The following is a 20,790-nucleotide window of genomic DNA, read 5'->3' on the forward strand; positions in this document are numbered from 1 at the left end:
GTAGAGATTTATTTTTAGGCTATTCTAATGTCAAAAGAGATATATATTATAATAATTTTCACTACATTTCATCCAGATGTTTGGTCTTTTAATTAACTAACACATTTTACATTCCTGTTGCCTGTTAACACATATCCCTCTATGCAGATGGTCTTGGGGTGGTAGATTAGAATGGGGAAAATTCTTGAACTGTCAGAATAAGATTGATATCCTCATGTTGTCCATGTGTTTTACATATTTGGTGTAGTTTGGGGGATAATATTTGTTTCATATAATCTGGGGAAACTGAAGCTGAAATTTCCTGGGGATTCTGGTGCTGTAGCTAAGGAAGTAAGACATATAGCTCAGAAATCATATTATTCTAGTTCCTGGTATGTCATGTTTACATGTTAAACTCATTAATTGTGATGTAGCACACTGGGCTGAGTGAAGTAATTACTTGTTGTCTCTGGTGGTTTGCTGTAGTCTCCATAGGCCTTTTAGCCCTTCCTCCAGCTTACAGATGAATGCAGAGAAGATGCATCCTCGCATGTCCATTTTGCATAAGAGTAACAGGACGTGACTGGAGAGTTGAACTTTAATGAGATTATGTAGACTCATTAGGTTGATATTAGTATGGATTTCCTAAGCATCAGGAGACTTTAGAACATCAGGGAACTAATTTATTATTAATGCTCAATCATAGTTAAATGTCCAGGCTATTGGAGTTTATAAGGGTTCAATCCTTGACATTTTGTGCGTTGGTGTTGAATCTTTTTGTTTCTTTATGTATTTAATTAATTAATTAATTAATACATATTAGGGGTTGAACTCAGGAGCATTTAACCACTGAGCTACATCCCCAACCCCCCCTTTTTTTGCATTTTATTTAGAGACAGAGTCTTATTGAGTTACTTAGCACCTCACTGAGGCTAGCTTTTTATTATTATTATTATTAATTTATTTTACAGTAGAATGCATTTTGAGATATTTACACAAATAGAGCACAGCTTCTCATTCCTGTGGCTGTACATGGTGCAGATTCACTCTAGTAGTGTAATCAAACATGTATGTAGGATAATAAGGTCTGTCTTATTCTACCCCATCCTTCCCATCCCCACAGCCCCACCTCTCCCCTCACTCCCCTCTACACAAACCAGAGTTTCTTCATTCTTCCCTATCCACTCACCAACTATGGCTTAGCATCTGCTTATCAGAGAAAACATTCAGCTTTTGTTTTTTTGGGGGATTGGCTTACTTCACTTAGCATGATATTCTCCAGTTTCATCCATTTACCCTCAAATACCATAATTTCATTCTTATTTAAGGCTAATATTCCATTGTGTTTAGGTACCACATTTTCTTTATCCATTCATCTGTTGAAGAGCACCTAGATTGGTTCCACAGTTCAGCTATTGTGAATTGTACTGCTGTAAACATTGTTGTGGCTGTATCACTATAGTGTGCCGATTTTAAGTCCTTTGGGTATAAAACTAAGATGTAGGAAAGCTGTATGAAATGGTGGTTCTATTCTCAGTTTTCTGAGGAATCTCCATACTGCTTTTCATAGTGGCTGCACCAATTTGCAGTCCCACCAGCACTTTATGAGTCTGCCTTTTCCCCACATCCTCATGAAGCTGCCTTTGAACTCATGATCTTCCTGCCTCAGCTTTCCAAGTGACTGGGATTACAAGCGTGCACCACCACGCCTGGCCCTTGATGTTGAATATTAAGGAAAAAAAAGGATTCTGTCTTCTCTGTTGGGTGTTAAACAGGCCTCAACCTAGTTTCAGTTTGTTGAATAATTTTATATTTAGTCTCTTCAGGTACTTTAGAACTTATGCCTACAGTGTAACAGACTGTTTTTTAAAAAGATATTTTTAGTTGTAGATGAACATGATAATTTTATTTATTTTTGTATGTGGTGCTAAGAATTGAACCCAGTGCTTTCTGCATGTTAGGCAAGCGCTCTACTACTGAGCCACAATCCCAGCCTGACAGTTTAAAAGACTCTTAAGAATAGCTATTGTACAAATTATATTTACAGTAGTGATTTTCTTGTAATTTGTAGAACTTTTAAAATTTGATCTGAAGCATTATGGAAAAGATTCCCAAATGAGGAAAACTTTGGAAGTTATGTAGAAGTCTTGAATAATTTGGGATTCAGAATTATTTTTTTGTTTGGCTCATGGAAGGTAATAATGTGAAAAGCTGAATATTGTGCTTGTGCTCATGCACTAAATATTTAAAACCTACTATTTTAGTTTGTTTCAGCTTTAAAATGATGCCAAAAAGGAGGATCACAAGTTCAAAGCCAGCCTCAGCAACTTAGCTAGGCCCTGCCTCAAAAGATAAAAAGGGGTTAGGGGATGTGGTTCATCAATTAAGCACTCCTGGGTTTAATCCCCAGTACCAAAAAAAAAAAAAAAAAAAAAAGAAAGAAAAGAAAAAGCCAAAATATGTAATTTTCTGATACTTGGCTCTATTTTACCACTGCAGTTTCATGAATTTGTGAGAAAAGAGGTCTCTTATTTGTATTATTTGAAGAGTTGTCTAGTTTTCTTTGAGCCTTTTACTTACATTGTTCTAGGCATAGCTCTTCCCAAACATTAGTATTTCTAGATGATTTTTTTTGAAAGTGCACAGCATTAGAAAGGGGCTTTTATATAACACAAACAGCAAGATCAAGGTAATGACTCTGGAGGAAATGAGATTGACATGTGTAACAGAGGACAGAGATAATAGGGACAGGAATGGCAGATGCAACAAGTGGTAGAAAGGCCTGAATGAGAGACAGTGAGATAGATACAGACCTTGGAAGAGCAAGGCAGGCAGGCAGAAGCAGAGATCACAGTTTCTGATTCTAGCTCTGTTACTAACAAATTGTGTTTTTAGAAATTATTTAGCCTCTTAGTTTTCTGTGTCTATCAGAAATGTTCTAAATAATCTCTGATACATCATTCAAATTATACAAAGACAGACAATAAGAGATTTCAAATGCTACATAAAAGGATGCTGTTTACCAAGCAGGTTTTTGCTTTCTGGTTTTTATTTCAGCAACTACCTTCCCATACTTACTTGTAAAGTTCCTTTCTTCAAACAGATCATAAAACAAGCAAATATCCAGGTGTGCAAAAAGTCACTTTTCTTTGTAGCCATGTAATTTTCAGAAAAACAGGGAACAAGCCATAAATCAGCCTTAAGGCTGGTGTTGTGTAACAAAAACTTTAGTTGACAGTTGAAGAATACTTTGAGTTTTTCACTTAATATTTATTACTCTTTGAAAAAGGAAAACTTGTTAAGCTGCATATTTCTTGGTTCACAGATGTCTGATCAGCCTATAATATTTTGGTCTATTTAATATGCTTTTAACTATTTCAAAAAACTGCCAAAAAAGTAAAAATAATTTTTGGACTAATTTGGGGAGCTATTTTTAAAGTGCATAGAGAATATTATCAATAATAATGAAGTGCCATTTTCATGTCTGGCATATTTGTGTGTGTGTGTGTGTGTCTCTGTCTGTCTGTTGAAAGGGTGTGTTTCGAAAGTATCAGGGTCATGTAATGAAAGAATGTTCAGTTCCTTTCTTTGCAATACGTATAATCTGATTCGAAATATACATGTAAATTTTAATACATTATAATCATAAAATGTGAACAATCTCAACTAAGTCTGTAGTGCTGTGGTGACATGTGCACCCCAGCAGACGTGGGAAGTTTGGCCTGTGTTGCTCCTGCTGTTTGACATGCTACTTGAGGACTGCCTTGGCATTGCAGTTGCTGTGTCTCAACACAAGATGGTGGTGCTCACCTGAAACATTGTCTGAGTGCAGACCCTGCCTCTCCTCAAAGCTCATCCCCTCTGTTCAGAGGAGCAGCTTAAGGGGATGAGGAACTAGCTTTGCTTTAAAAAGTAATAGTTGAAGTGTGAATAAACACTCAGGCTCAGTGTACAGTTTATTTTAAAATTGATTTCAGGGAATTGTGCAGGATTAGTGCTGCACGTACATGTATCCTCTCTTAGGAAAGTAATGTTTACCATCAGCCAATGTAGTAGTTTTATTTACTTTTTAAGTAAAGATACAAATTTTTAAAAAAAATTTAAATTAATTCTTGTAATTAAATATATGCTTATCATGTATCCAGTAGTAAAAGAGGTCTTGTATTGTTTGTAGAGTTCTGTGGGGGTTTTTTTGAGCCTTTTACTTATTGTGCTAGGCACAACCCTTCCCAAGCATTAGTGTTTTTAGATGATTTTTTTTTAAGTGCACATCATTGGAAAGGGGCTATTACCTAATTCCAGGTATTTACCCAAGAGAAATAAAAACATTTGTCCATGCAAAGACCTATGGAGAAGTATTTATAGTAGCTTTATTTTTAATCACCTACACAACCCAAATACTCACTACCTGATGAGTGGATAAACAAATTATGTCATGTGCATACAGTGAAATATTATTAAGCCATAAAAGTAGTAAATTACTAATATATACAAAATACAAATGCATCTCAAAAATGTTATGATAAATTTTAAAAGCCTGATACAAAAGGCTTAGTAGACAGTACACTTATTGATTCCATTTATAGAACACTTTGGAACAGCAGGGCTATAGGGTCAGAAATGAGTTGTGGGCCTCAGAGAATTTTTCATAAAGTGATATGAAGAAGCTTTTTGCGATAATGGAATTTATATGTTGGTTTTGGTGGGGATTATAGGGCTGTATATATGTATCCAATCAGAAACTTAAAAAATTAAAAAGAATAATTTTACCTTATGTGAAGTATACCTTAATAAACATGGCCATTACAAAAAGAAAATTGAAAAAAAAAAAAACTTTTCATAGAAAAGGCAAAGGAAATTGCATGCTTCCTTTGGGCAAATACTTCTCCTCATTCGGAGACAGGGATTCTGCTGCACTGCTCCCTTCCCAGGCTCTAGGAGCCCACCACCATGGGCCTTATCCCTGCTACCTGGGGCTCAGGGCCACCTCAGCAGAGAGGGCATTGTGCTTTCAGACTTCCCTCCCTGGCGTTTGTTCAGGGTAGAGCAGGAAGAATTTTAGTGCTGGAATAATTCTTAGAGAATTTGTGTCTTAGTTAATTTGTGTCTCCTCTCCACTCTGAAAAAAAAGTGGTGCTTTTAATAGCTTGCCAGATCCTCACCAGTCCAACCTTTAGGAAGAGTGTACTGATTGGGGATAGACTCTCATTTGGGGATTTATGGGTGCAATAGATACAAACATTCATGAAAATTCCGTTCAGATTGGTGATCTCATGATGCAGAGAGATGGAGAATAACCTCCTTTTATCATAGAAGGACTTAGGAATTTTATACCAGTTTTACTTCACAGATATGAAAGGAAAGTGTCTACTTTTAGGAGATGGGGTTGTGCAGAATTATTATTTCTGTATTGGTGAATTAAGTAATTTGATTTTTAAAAACTAATCACGATATCTAGAAGTAATTATTTTGACAGAATATTCAAGAGCCAGAAGCTCTGGATTCATTTTTTACATATGACTGTGGGTTACTTATTTAATGTCTAAACCTCATGTACACATCTGGAAAGTAAGGTGTTGTTTTTAAACTTGTTGGAGGGGTATTTTTGCTGATTTGTCTACCCTTTAGCTCCATAACTGTTGAGCCCCAGTGTAAGACATCCACGTTTTCCTGCTCATTCCCCTGTGAGGCTTACTGAGCCTCCACCTGCAGCATGTTCATCTTAGTCACAATAATTTTCAGGAGAAGTGTGTCCATATAACCACATAGGTATAAATGAAATCACACCTAGTGACTTAGTGGTAAGAGAGTTAGGGACTGAAAAAAGATGTTTATTGCCTTCCAGAGATTTAGGCTGAGATGTGAGGACCCTGGCATACCAATAGCACCCATTATGGTTTATGTATTCAGTATACCCGGTAGAGTGCATGGCCTCTATACAGGTTTAATAACATTCTGTCCACCGTACTGACACAAAATCAGATTGGAGAGGAAATGTAAGTGATCTTTTTATTCTTACTGTATAAGAAAAATTGTAGCCAATACTATTTTTTAACAACCATGTTTCATGTCATATTGTTCACACTCCATTAATTAACTGAATGCATGTTGGGAAGGAGTTCTGCTTTCTGTAAAGGAGGAGAAGTGACAAAAATGGAACTTCAGAGTCAAATCAGAGCAAGTCACTTGACCTTTGTTTTCTCTGTGGTGAAGAGGGACAGACAGGAGGTCTGCATTCTATCTTCACCAAAACCTTTTTTAGCTTCCCTCCCTCTATCCTGCCCCACCTTTTCCTCCTCCCCCTGTCTTCCCTCCCTTCCCATTAAGAGATCGACCAGAGCTATATTGTTAGTGCAGAGAAAAATCAAAGAAATTGGATCTCAGATAGAGGTGAGACCTGCAAAATTTGAGGATCTTAGACATTGTAAGTGTAGAAAATAGTTTCACTGAAAAAAGTAGTGTGTAACTCTGTATTCTGCATACTTCTTTTTTCATTTTAAGGGATATTTTGCTAAAATGATATTTTGAGTAGGTAATATATACGATGTGACATATGGAAAGATGCATGGTAATATCTTGCTTTCACCTGTGTAATCAACCTTCTTTCCTTCACCTCATTATTAGTCTCTTATTTCTCCTTTCAGTGTTGCTTTATTATAATACAAGGGTGGCATGCATGTGTGCACACACATACTCCCCTCCCCGAATGTACAAAATGTGGGAAACTGTGTTCAGCACTTTGCTCTTCTGTTTAGCTCTGTGCCTTGGAGACTCCTCTTCTCCTCTTCTCAGTTTCTGGTCTTCCTCACACTCTCATAGGCTTCACATGCTCAAAACCACTTATTCCTAGACTCTGTGACATGGCCATCTGGACTGCTGTCAGTCTTTTCCCCATGCCCCTGATAGTGCTGCAGAGAGGAACCTTGTCCCCACGTCCTCTGTGGTTGCTTGGGTAGTGAGATTGCTGTGTTGAGAACATGCACTTGTCATTTTGTTGGATGGGGTCATACTTCCTCCCCACATTCTGTACTTTGATCAGTAGTTGGAATGTGTCAAGGTCTCCAGGTTGGAACCAGTAATTGGTAGTTAATTCTAATAGTTAAATAAAGAATTACTAAAATATTTTACTTTTAAATTAAAATATAAACATACGTTAATTTGTGGTTTGTTTTAAGGCAAACGATTTTCTTTGAGAATAGTCTGTTCATTGGAGTTAGATATTATCTCTTATCTAAACCACATTGTATTGATTTCAGTGTTTTGCTTCTATAGAGTCAGAAATTAAAATACTTTACACTCTGAATGTTCTCATTCTTTTAAAACTGTTTGGCTCATACCATACCAATTTACGTGTTATTTTAGTTATCCATCTATATTAAGTCTTTCCTAAGTATTTATCTTTGTTTTCTTAGAAATAATAATGTTCTTTTAATAGTCATTTTATTGATTTATACATTATTTACTTATATAACACTTAATTTTTTTTTGCTTTGTTTTTTAGTACTGGGGGTTGAACCCAGAGATCCTTTGCCAGTGGACTACATCTTCAGTATTATTATTATTATTATTATTATTACTATTATTATTATTATTACTATTTTGAGAAGGTTCTCACCAAATTCCTTAGGACTCACTAAGATGCTGAGGCTGGCCTTGAACTTGCGATCCTCCTGCTTTAGGCTCCCAAGTTGCTTGGGATTACAAGTGTGCCCAGTATTATTGAGTATTTTTTAACCTAGAATTTTTGATTTGAGGATTTTTGTCAATATTTTGTAACTGATGAGTCACCCTGTTATACTAAATGCTTATTAGTAAATGCTAATTGAATGAAAGAGAAGAAAGAAAAGACGTAGTATAGAAACAGACTCAACTGACTCTTGGCATACACCCAGAAGGAGGAAGCAAAGAAGAGGTAAGGGGGAAGGCCGTGACTGGGATGATGTTAGCCAGGGTATTTAGCATGCCATGGCTGAAGGGTCTAGGAAGTAATGGCTTTCTCTCTTCCTGCCTAGGTTCCTCTACTCAAATATCAAAAATTAAGATAAAATGGGATAGTATGCATGTGGGTCCCTTTTTACTCATTTGGCTTTCATTTTCCACCTTGCTTATTCTTGAAAATTGTAGCATTTCCTATCAGAATTGATAAGCTAGATGTACTGAGGCTTACAGAGCTTTAGACCAAATTATAATGATGAAGGCTCAATTTATATAATATTATGTTTTGAGACTCTAATTACACGCTGTTCCTTTGAGTGACCAGTAATTCTCATTTTTTCCAAACTCATAGAACTTGTCATCAACCTTGACCACCATTTCAGTTTTGTGTTAACTGTTGCAAGGACTGGTCAAGGGAAAAATGGGTGAAGCCCTGCAAAATTGACCGCTGTCATTCATAACATTTGAATTTCTGCAGTGAGTTGTTAGCATAGTTCCCATACTTTCTGGCCAGGAACCACTGGTAGCGCATGCCTGTAATCACAGGGGCTCCAGAGGCTGAGGCAGAAGGAGTTCAAAGCCAGCCTCAACAATGGCAAGGTGCTTAGCAACTCACAGAAACCCTGTCTGTAAATAAAATACAAAGTAAGGCTGGGGATGTGGCTCAGTGGTTGAGTGCCCCTGAGTTCAATCCCCAGTACCAAAAAGAAAAAAAAAAAATTCTGTAGTTTCTGATCTGCCTTTATCTTTTTTGACCTCTTTTGTCTTGCCTTTATTGAAAAATACTGAGGAATTCTAACAAAAGCATTACTCATATACTAACAAAAAAGCTTTAGTATACTGATGACATCATTTTGTTCATTACTATTTTAAAAAAATTTTTTTAGTTGTCAATGGACATTTATTTATTTATTTTATTTATTTATATGCGGTGCTGAGAATTGAACCCAGTGCCTCACACATGTGAGGCAAGTGCTCTACCACTGAGCCACAACCCCAGCCCTATTCTTTACTATTAACCAGTAAAAATTAAACTGACACGAATGAACTGTAGCATACCTTACTTTGCTTGTGTGTGGTGCCTCTAGGTACGTAGCCTGCATCAGTACTGAGGCTTGGTGCGTGGAAACTGTTCTGCTATCAGGGTCAAGAAATTTTATTCTGTCATCTTAATATTCAAATAGGTTGTTTGGTTGAATCAAATTCCCAAGACTTTTTTGTACAATGAACCTTTCCTTTTAAGTTACTAAAGGATGAGTGATATTCAAGGTGATGTTTACCAAACTTTACAGGCAGCTTTGACTTTCATCATCCCTGATCCAGGGCCCATGGCACTGTCCCAGATGCCCATTTGTCCTTTGTTTCTTGTCCTGCTGCTGCTGCATTGATGATTGCACATCACCCTTGTGCTTCTCAAGTGCAGATTTAAAACGTTTCCTCAGGATGTTTTGATGTGAGCATACAGTGGCTCCAGATAGCATATTCCTTTTAACTTTGCCCCTCGGCCATTTCTGATGTCTAATGCAGTTTATAACTAATGAAGGACAATAACGGGAAGAAAGATTTTTGATGTTGTAGTGATAACTATACTTCTTATACATAGGTCTCTCTCTCTACATTTGTATCAGTCTTCTTTAATATTAAAGGTAGAATTTAGAGCTATTAATTTGGCCATATCTTTTAGGTTGTGAATAGTGTTTTTCTTTTCTTTCTTTTTTTTCCTCTTATTTCTTCCCTTTTTTTTGTTCCTTTTGGTACAGAGAATTGAACCCCGGGGTGCTTACAACCCTAGATGTACCACTGAGCTACATCCCAACCTCTTTTTATGTTTTTTATTTTGAGAAGTATCTTAAGTTGCTTAAGACATTGCTAAGTTGGTAAGGCTGGCCTCAAACTTGCAATCCTCCTGCCTTAGCCTCCATAGTCTCTGGGATTCCTGGCATGAGCCCATGAGCCTGGCTGCCAATAGTGTTTCAAGTCTGCTCTTACTCTTTATCCAGATGTGTCCTACATATGTGTAGATTAAATTCTGCTTTGCATTCATTCCTCAGTGTAAAATTACCCATATTATTTTATCATGTATATTTTACTTTCTGAAAATTGACCTTTTATTTTTTCAGGAGAAGATTTTTGAGGTTTTTTTTCCCTAGAGGGGAAAAAATGTCTCAAAAATCTATTCTATTACAGTGTGAAAGTGAAAAATGGACCTTTTTTAACTGAAAAAAACATGTTTAAAATATCTAAAATTTTTTATAACTATTGTTATAAAAAGGTATTCATGTAAGACTAGAAGACCAGATTCAAAGAAGAACACAGTGGTTAATTCCGTTTTTATGAAATTTTATTCAATAACATTACATAATCCTTTTCATTGTAAAAGGAGAAGAATGTTTCTGCTGCTGCCTGTGTGCCTGGGAGAGTGTGGTCAGTCGGGTCAGACAGGTCGTCAGTGCAGCCCTTTAGCACCTCTGCTTCTCCTGCAGATGCTGTGGGTTCCTGGCTGCCTTTCATCTTTTCTAGGAAGAATCACTGTTAATGTCTCACATGATCTCCTTGTAATGTTTGGAATATTTAGTATGAAGATGAGGCCCTAGCCCCAAACAGCTGATATATTCTTTGTTAAGCATAGTAAGTCCTTACTGGACCTGTGTATATCCTAATATTTAATTTCACTTCATGAATGTGAATTTTAAGACAAAACTTATTTACTAGAAAATTCAGTTTTTAAAATTGATATCATATGATACAAGTTGGGCCAGAAGCATTCCACATGATTTACTTTATAAGTAAAGTAATTGAATTAATTGAATTCCATCTTCAAGTTTTTCATTGAAAAGAAATTCTTTTTTTAATATTTATTTATTTTTAGTTGTAGTTGGACATAATACCTTTATTTTATGTAGTGCTGAGGATCAAACCCAGGGCCTTGCCCCTGCTAGGTAAGTGCTTTACCACTGAGCCACAACCCCAGCCCCTGAACAGAAATCCTTTTGCAAAGAAAATATACCATGAAGTCAAAAGTGACAAATGTCTGTGGTTTTGTGTGGTGACTTTGAAACCATCACCAGGAGGTCTGTCACATTCCTGGAGTCTTCCTTGCCACCTCTGGGAGGCACATGGGTGTGGTCTGAACAGTTGTTGCAGGTGAGCAGGGTTGGGAAGACTAGACACTCATCAGTGTCGGAGGCAGTGTTCACAGCAGCCTGGTCACCTTGGGCGTCTTCTGTGAAATAGCACATAGATTTTGCCAGTCAGGTATAATAAAATGAGAAGTCTTGGCTGCAGGAAGCCAGCCATCCCTGGGGACTGTACATCTCCAGAAGGAACCTGACTCCCAGTAGAAAAAGTGGTATCAAATATTTTCCAAGCCCTTCCTCCCCAATTCTGATTTATCATTCTTCTTTGAGAAATGAGCTTGAAAACTGATTTACAGAGATAATTGAGACCATTTCCCATGAAGTTCCTCCTGTGTCCCCATCTTACTGAGTACAGCTCAGCCCCGTTAGTTCTTCTTTTCCTCTTCTCTCCTCTACTCTTTCCTCCCTAAGTGAACCATTCTAGTTAGCGTCTACAGCTCATGTAAGTTTTTAACATTTTCAGCTCTTCATCGATATTAAAAGTGAAATTGTGAAGGTACCAAGGATTGTCAAACAAAATTAAATGGTTTCTTACTGTCTTGAATTCCACAATTTCAGAATTGTTGACTCCCTACGCCTTGAAGCTTCGTATCCTTTAGCTCTAATGACTGTACAACTTTTTATTCTGCTAACAGTGTCTGACTCTGTAATTTTAGTTGAATTTAACAGTTACTTCATATGATACAAGTGGAAAAAAATCTGAATCCACTCAGTCAATAAGTCTTTTTTTTTTTTTAATTAAAAAAGTGTCTGTTTTTTCTTTCTGCCTCAGTCCTATTGCTGTTCATTTCATAGCACTCTTTCCAGAAGAGTGTCTGTCTATTGTGATTGCTCTGCTAAGGTCCTCAAGAGCTCCCTGTTACTTCCTCACAAGTCCAACTCTTGGTTCCAGCTTTTTGATTTGCTGAAGTTGCCTTCCCCATCCCCTTAGCAGGGTATTCTGTGTCCTCTGGAAGTGACACACTTTCTTGGTGCTCCCTTCTTTCTTTACCTCCGGTTTTGGCTTCCTTTATCTCTGCTGCCTTCATCTAAGACCATTCAGTTACCTGTCCTCAGCCATCAGTCTTAAGACCCTTTCCCGTGAAGTCCTTTGGGAGTTTTTGTTCTTATTTTTCACCTTTTACTAATTTGGCTCTCTCTCTCTTCTCTGGCCACTGCTTTTCTGTACCACTTAGCTCGGTTCCTGAGCCTCTCTAAGAGTTCATCTCTGTAGACTTTTCTTCTCCATCTGGGAATTTGTAAGTATCTTGAGAGCAGAGAGATCAAATCATGTTGGATAATTCTTGAATGATATTCCATGAACTTCTGTCCATTGACTGAAAATATAGCAAAGATTTAGATATTTAATCTTCTTGGGGAGTCAATAATAAAGCCAATATCTGAGTAGAAGCTGTTTTTTTAAAATTATAATATCCCCACATTTATGAAGTCAGCAATTATATTTGTAAAAATTTCACATCAGCAGGGGGCAGTCAAACCAAAGTTCATTATGCTATCTTTATGAATATTTGAAATTTTATTTCTGTTAATTCCTCTACTGAGGACACTGGTTATACTTTAAAATCCATTTGCAAACAAATTTCAAAACTCCTCTTGTTGATAGATTTAAGCAGTTGTGTTAAATTGTGTTTAGTTGTATAAGGTAAATAGTTTTTTTTTTTTTTTCCTTTTTATGCTAAAAAAATTGGCCATCAGTATCATAAGATGTTTTTTTTTTTAAAAGTATTTGGCCAATTTACATAGAATTTTTTTTCTATCTTTAAACAGTATTTCTTCTAAATTAACTTTCATAGAATGCTGGGAGCCATTAGCCAAGTAGGTATGACAATTTCCTTGCCAGCGTACCCCATGTTGCTGACATGTTGCAGCGACATTGAATGTAGGTGACCTTGCTCAAGGACCAAGGCAGATTAGGGTGTTCCCGGTTTTAAGATAATCGTGTTTAGGGCGTTCCCAGTTTAGGTTCCAGGTTTAAGGTTTAAGATTATTCCTCCTGGGAATAGGGTGTATCCTGCTGCCTGAGTTCCCCTTGAGTTCTCACGGGATTCAGACAGTATATTTTGGAGATAGAAGCCCAGTGGAGGTGAATTTGGGCAGAGAACGTGGATTTGGGCAGAGAACGTGGATTTCCCCAGAACGTGATTGTAGACGGCTGGTGTGAGTTCGGGAATAAAGAGTTGCTGTTTGAATCTACAAGCTGTGTGGTGGCTCTTGATTTTGTGCCCAGCCAGACTGCGGCATTTGTGCCCAGCCAGACTGTGGCAATAGAATATTCTTATTCTGTGAATTTGGGAAAAAATAGTTTTTTATTTAGAGGCTTCTGTAACATAACACTATCTAAAATGTAGTTTGGCAAATGCTTACAGTTTTATCTAGCATTTCTTCTAGAATTTTCCTCTGGCAAGCTGCAAACATCTAGATAGTCTCATCAGCACTTCATCCTCCTGAAGGCTCACCCAGCATTTATGTAAGAAGAAACACAGTTCACACTAAGCAGGGTTTAACGTATTCTAATAGTACAACTGCGTTTCCTGTTCACAGTGAGAAGATTCTGGAAAACCGCCTTGGTATACTTCTCCCTTCATATTAGGACAGGTAGAATATTGTCTGCTAGCAGGCAGCAAAGGAAATGTGCTGGAATGCTGTTGAAGGGAATCTTTTCCTGTTCCACAAATGACACCTTAAACCTTTTAAGAATATAATTTTTTAAAAAGTGACAGGTCTACATTTGCTTTTCCTTCCTTCCTTTTTTTCCCCTTTTAAACTTTGCATGCATTGAGTTTAGAAATGCATTTAGTTGGGGGGAAAAAAATATCCGTTATGTCTGGGGGGAAAAATCACCTTCCTGATATTTTGCTGTAAATCTTTGATAGTAATGACACAGGGTAAGTGTCAGAATAAATTTAGTAGTAATTATTACTTTCTCATCTCAATCTTTTTTTTTTTGTACCCCATATTGAACCCAGGGGCATTTTACCACTGAACTACATCCCTATCCCTTTTCGTTTTTTATTTTGAGAAGGACCTCACTTAGTTGCTCAGTACCTTGCTAAGTGGCTGAGGTAAGATCAAATAGTTTTTTTAGCTTTCTGTATCTGGCTTATTTCACTTTGCATAATGTCTTCAAGGTTCATCCATGTTGCCAGAAAAGGCAGAATTCTCTTTTTTTTTTTTTAAGGTTGAATTGTATTCCTGTATGTGTATGTGTATTTCATCTTCTTTATTCATTCAGTTGTCAGTGGACACTTAAGATTGTTCCATATCTAAGTTGTTGTGAATAATTCTTTAGTGAACATGGGAATGCAGAGATCTCTTTAACTTACTGATTTCTTTTACTTTGGTTGTGTACCCAGAAGTGGAATTGCTGAATCATATATTACTTATATTTTTATTTTTTTTGAGGAGCTTTTATTCTGTTTTTCATAATGGGTATACCAATTTACAGTCCCATCAGCAGTATAATCTTGCCAACATTTCCTTTTTTTTTTTTTTGTCATTTTTAAAAACATTTTTTTAGTTGTAGTTGGACACAGTATCTTTACTTATTTTTATGTAGTACTGAGGATCAAACCCACTCTATTGCTCTACCACTGAGCTATGGCTACACCCCCCGCCTTTTGTCATTTAAATTTGTCTCTTTTTGTACCACTGAGTTACATCTCCAGTCTTTCTTTTTTGTTATATAGGGTCAGTCTGAGTTGAAAAGGCTGAGTTCAAATTTGTCATCCTCTTGCCTCAGCCTCTCAAGTATCTGGCATAACAGCTGTGCACTAATGACTTTTTGATATTAGCCATCCTAATAGGTGTGAGTTGGCATCTCCTGGTAGTTCTGATTTGCATTTTCCTGATGACGAATGATGTTGAACACTTCTTTACCTATCTGTTGCCCATTCATGTCTCCCTTAGAAAAACATCTATTTGGGTCCTTTGTACATTTTGTTATTTATTTTTTGTTTGTTTTATATTGCTGTTAGGGTGTGAGTTCCTTATATATTTCGGATATTAACACCTTATTGATATTGTGCTTTACAAATATTTTCTCCCTTTCGCAAACCTTAATATGCTTAATATAACTCAACTATGGGTCTGATATAGAGTTAGATTTTTGTGATTCTAGTAAATATCTGAAAAAGACTGATGATCAGAGTATTTTGTAGTTTAACAAGATTCCCAGATAATTGGAATCCCAGATAATTTAATGTGTGCTTATTACATACGTTATAAAAGTTATAAATTCCACATGCAGATATTAGACCAATTGCAAATTAATGAGTACAATCTTGATAGTAAAATGTTATAAAAATCATGACTAACTTGTATGAAACTTGTAATTCTGATTTTATTTACCCTTATAACTCTATCAGTTGACAAAATTAAATAGTTTATACTAATTTAAAATGTAAAACTAGAATTTCCAGCAATTAGAAAAAAAAAAGATTTAAGAAATACCTAGCTGACCAGGTATAGGGGCACACGCCTATAATCCCAGTCACTCAGAAGCAGAGGTTGTAGGAATACTGGTTTGAAGCCAGTCTCCGCAACTTAGCTAGACCTTGTTTCAAAATAAAAAATAAAAAGAGCTGGGAATGTAGATCAGTAGTAAACAGCTCCTGGGTTTATCCCCAGTTACTCCCCACCCCCACAAAAAGGAACATCTAGCTGCAAGATACCTGAAACATACAGTGTCATCTACAGAAAAGGATAGATGGGTCAAAGTGGAGGGCTCTCAACAACTGTAGTTTCAGAGACTGAAGACCATTTTATGAGAAGCAAAATATTTCAATGACTCTTGCCATTGAACGCTTGTTATTAACACACATTAAATTCCACATGCAGATATTACACCAATTGCAAATTAATGATTAGAATCTTGACAGTGAAATGTTATAAAAATCATGACTAACTTGTATGGAACTTGTAATTCTGATCTTATTTAGCCTTTAAAACACTATCAGTTGGTAAAATTAAATAGTTTATACTAATTTAAAATGTAAAACTAGAATTTCCAGATTTAAACCCTCTCAGCCAGGTGTGGTGGCACATGCCTGTAATCCCAGCAGCTTGGAAGACTGAGACAGGAGGATACTGTTTTTCATTTGTTATTCAGCCCTTCATTTTCCCTAAATATTTCCAATATAAATTCTAAAAAATAAACCTGTCATATGCATATATGTCTGTACATAAAAATTTGCTTATAGAAAAAAAAAAAAAAAAAAAAGCCGGGCACGGTTGTGCACACCTGTAATCCCAGCGGCCTAGCAGGCTGAGACTGGAGAATTTTGAGTTCAAAGCCAGCCTCAGCAAAAGCAAGGACTAAGCAACTCAGTGAGACCCTGTCTCTAAAAAAAATACAAAACACAGGGCTGGGGATGTGACTCAGTGGCTGAGTGCCCCTGAGTTCAACCCCTGGTACCAAAACAAAACCCAAAAAAACCCCAAAAGATGTGACTATTTTAAAATGTTGAAGATCTGCAGAAATAAGCATATAATTTTTTTCTGCAATTTTTTTTTTGCAGTGTGCATGCTTTTTTTGAAATTATTGTTAAAGGGGTATGTACGACATAATTACTTTTTAAATAATTGATTATACTAGTTTATAAATAGTTTTCTGTATATACCCAAATATATCTGTTCATATACAAATCTTCCTTCCCTAAAATTTTGATAATGTTATAAAGTAAGTCTCCTGAGATAAATTTTCTACCAATCCCTAGAGTCATAACTGGACATGTGCACTATGTCTCAATTCCTTGAGGAGTCAAGACAAACTCAGCCTGCACTGGATAGTGTATATCTCATCTAAATGTTAGTAGATAACCTGTTTTATGTAAGTGTATCATTTTTCAGAGTGCACTTGGCTGGCTCCAGCTTATAACTGTGCCTACCAGTTATGAGAATCTGGTCGTTCTTATGGGAAAGGTATAAGCACCTGTGTACGTAGAAGCATGTGTCACCCACCCAGTAGAAGATGTGCAGCACATTTATTTTGTGATAGTAAGTAAACCAAAGTTTATTTTAGTTTGATTTTTTTTAGAATTATAATTAATTCTACAGTTCTTGTATATGTTGAACTGAAAGAGCTAGTCCAAAGATATTAGTCTTTGTCACAGTAATTACATTATATGAATATTTAGGTTTTGAGAATGTTTTATTATTCAATCTGGTGTCTTCTTTTTGACACCTAAACCAAACCACACATAATGGCTAGTATTGATTTTAATAATTAATATGTTGAATCAAAGTGTTTTAAAAAAATTTTATTATTTCTTTATCGTACTTTATTCAAGTCAAGCAAATGCATCTTACAGGTCTCTTCTCGGGAACTGAACCAAGTCCTGTTTGCACTCCTTTGAAATGACTGAGTAACTCCTCTCTTAGCAGGGAGGTCAGGTCAGTTTTCTAATTAATTTACCAAGTTATACTATGAATTTGGTAATTGGTAGTTATTCTTTTTACAAATGAGAAGACTAAGGGATAGCATGTGCTAGGTAGTGTTCTAGGAGGCAGATAGTAAATTGAAGGACAATCTAGCCTGGTGAAATTGACAGTTTCTCCAGTTGTTCTAGGAATTGCTGTAGTCCTGTTTTTATTATGTTGAGTATAGACATGAAGGAAATTTTGGAAAAGCACATCCTCATAATTGTTCAGCTCTCTATAACTTCAGTTTTCCTTTGCCTTTTCATATTCTTTCTAATACATACTTTTGTCTTGCCTATTAAGGTTCAATTAATGTAAGGATAAACTGATAAATGACCTATAAATGACCTATCAATTTATCTACACATTCCAAGTAATTTAGCAATGGTAACTGTGCTTGTTTTTGCTTTTGTTCTGTTAGGATCTGAGCCCAGATGATAGTTTTATATAGTGTGTCCTGCACTGGGTGCCAGATGCAAGAAGAGAAGCCAGTAAATAGCTTGCTCTCCAGAGAGACCCCACCTTTACTCTAGAAGGGAAGATGCCTTACAGCGGTGCTCTTTTAACCACACAGTAATTACGAGCTCCATAATTATACAGGTGTGTTTTCTATTCTCTCTGTAACTGGCCTCTTCTCAGATTAAAAGGAGAAACATTTCCTTTAACGAGGAGGAAAAACATGCTTATTTTTACAGTCAGATTTTGAAGTAAAGGAAGATTCCACTGGGATGAAAATAAGTCCACAGGGTACCTTTCATGTGGGATTTTCCAATTCCTGGGGACCTATACACTATTTCTTGATTATTTCATGAAATTGATCATATTCGTTTATTAATAGTTCTTAAGTCCTTGTATTCTTCTTTATATATAATTTTTAAAAATCTGTCAGTTTGGGTTGCTTGCATCAGTAGAGGGACATGTGGAAAAGTTAAGCTAGCTTAGACTTTGCACTGAAAGCAGGTTTATTTTTTTAATACCGTCAAATGTGCCTCCCTGCTTTGTTTTGTTTGTGCCCCCCCCCCCCTTGTTTTGTTTTGTTTCCTTTTTGAGACCACCAGTGAAAGCAGATATTTTTCTAACTCTGAATATTTTCTCCTTCTTTCATGCTCTGGTAGAGTATACTTTGTAGAGGATCTGCTTAATATGGAATGAGTATGGCTTTATATTGCAGTTTATCTTTTTGTTTTTCCCTAAATTGGAGCTTTGCTTTCTTATTTGTGTTGTTCTGTGCCTATGTCACACGTGCAGTTAATTTTTAGCAAATCATTCATTATTATTCTGACTGGCTTTCTTGCCTTTTGTATAATTGGGGAGTGATCTTAACCTAGCCATGCTGACAGAGCTCAAGTGTAAGTGCCAGTACTTTTTCTCAGCTGCCCAATTCTCTGTTAAAAAAACAAAACAAAACAAACAAAAAAAAAAAAACGGAAGCGGGGATAAGTCAAGAAAGCAGACCATACTGAGTGAAGAAAAAGATGGACTACAGTTTCTTCATTTAATCTTGCAAATGACATAAGGAACACTTCCAGTAAAACTCCCTGTTTATATAACAAAATCTTCCTTGTTATAGAAAGAAATCTAATGTTTAAAAAGCTCCACCAAGTTAATATTTAGTAGTAGCTGGATTAGTCAGTTGTTTGAGTCTTAAGCCAATGACTTTGTAACAATTTCCAGACAATATTAATAAGGTGAAAAAGTCGTAACATTTCTGGAGTTCACCGTGTGCTGATGCGTGTTATCTCATGTGACTTCCCAATAGCGTTCTGGCAAGTGTTTTCTCAGTATGTAAGTGAGGAAATTGATTTCCAATGAGGTGGGTCCCTTTGGAATACTGGTTTAAAGAAAAATAAATATATTGAGAAGTGAATTCTAATGACTGATAATTGGACTATTGGATTTTTTAAATTTAACATTTTATTTGATTTTTTTTTTTAACCTTTGAGTTTTCTTTTTGGAGGTTGCTTATGGATTACTCTTTGTTATCTTTGTTTTTCTTTTTAGTTATACATGAAAGTAGAGTATATTTTGACATTTTTATACAAACATGGAGTATATTTATTCTAATTAGGATCCCAGTCTTGTGGTTGTACATGATGTGGATTCACTGTGAAGTATTCATATATGAACAGAAGAAAGTTAAGTCAGATTCATGCCACTGTCCCTCCTATTACTATCCCCTTCCATAGATTATTAATGATTTATAGTAATACTTTAGAGAAGTTTAGAAAGGTCATAGTCTAGAAATACCCATCTTAATTATATTTGCAATGCAGTTTTAATCTAGAATCCTATTAACATGTGATAAATGTCAACAAAAAAAGATTTGATGCCTTTTATTTTTAGAGAGAGAAAGAGAGAGAATTTTTTAATATTTATTTTCTAAATTTCCGTGGACACAACATCTTTATTTTATTTTTTATGTGGTGCCGAGGATTGAACCCAGCGCCCTGCTCACTCCAGGCGAGCACGCTATCGCTTGAGCCACATCCCCAGCCCCAATTTGATGCCTTTTTAATTTTAATTTTGTTTCTTTAAAAAGTGTTCATATTAAGTTAGAAAATAGCCAGGATTTTTTGTTCAAAAAAAAAAATCATAATTACTAAGAGTTGTAGTATTATGTATTTTATAATAAACTTAATTGTTTCAGCAGCTTTCAGAAACCCCAATGTTTGTGAGTATGACTTTCGGTGGGGATACACATGGTCCCTCATAGCCCAGGTCCTGGAACAGACAGGCTTTACGTTTTCAAAGTCAAAAAATAGAAATTTAAAGTTCGGCATACAGTGGAATGTGAGCTTGCTTAAACTGTGGTTGCCTCCTGCTGGTGTGTGAACTTTAAGAATACCATTGCTGATTGTCTAAGCTCTAAAGAGCATAATGGGAAATTATTCCAGAGCAATTCAGTGTTTTGCCAAAAAAGAGAAATGAAAAGGGAGAATATTTACTCAATTTTAGAACCAGGAAGTATTGAAAGAGCTGTTGGAGATGGCCTGTCTTAGCCTGCCTCTCCACCAGGATCTGGAAATAGCCTTCTTGTGCAGAGGAAAACCCAATGAGTTCTTGTAAACATGGAAGACTTATAACTCAATGCTATTATTCAATTATTTTTAAATTCTATTTCAAAAATATTTTAAATATGTGGAATGAACTTCAGAATGTCCGTGTTTACATAAATGAGATTAGAAAACTTTTGTTACAGTAACCTCCCTCAATCCTTTGAAATCTTGGTTGTATATCAGAGAAGATGATAGCTTCAAGTCCTTGTCCATTGTAAATACTGAGAAGAGGGTCATAGCAGCTCTGGTGCTGGCCCTCCAGGGCT

The 20,790-nt window shown here is 36.1% G+C and overlaps 1 protein-coding gene across 2 annotated transcripts in view; it reads left to right on the forward strand.

Annotated features, from left to right (window-relative positions):
- Afg2a (AFG2 AAA ATPase homolog A) overlaps window positions 1–20,790 on the forward strand; it is a 271,575-nt gene that overhangs the window by 114,068 nt on the left and 136,717 nt on the right. The window lies entirely within an intron of this gene.

Source organism: Marmota flaviventris, chromosome 7, assembly GCF_047511675.1.
Source record: "Marmota flaviventris isolate mMarFla1 chromosome 7, mMarFla1.hap1, whole genome shotgun sequence".
Lineage (NCBI taxonomy): Eukaryota > Metazoa > Chordata > Mammalia > Rodentia > Sciuridae > Marmota > Marmota flaviventris.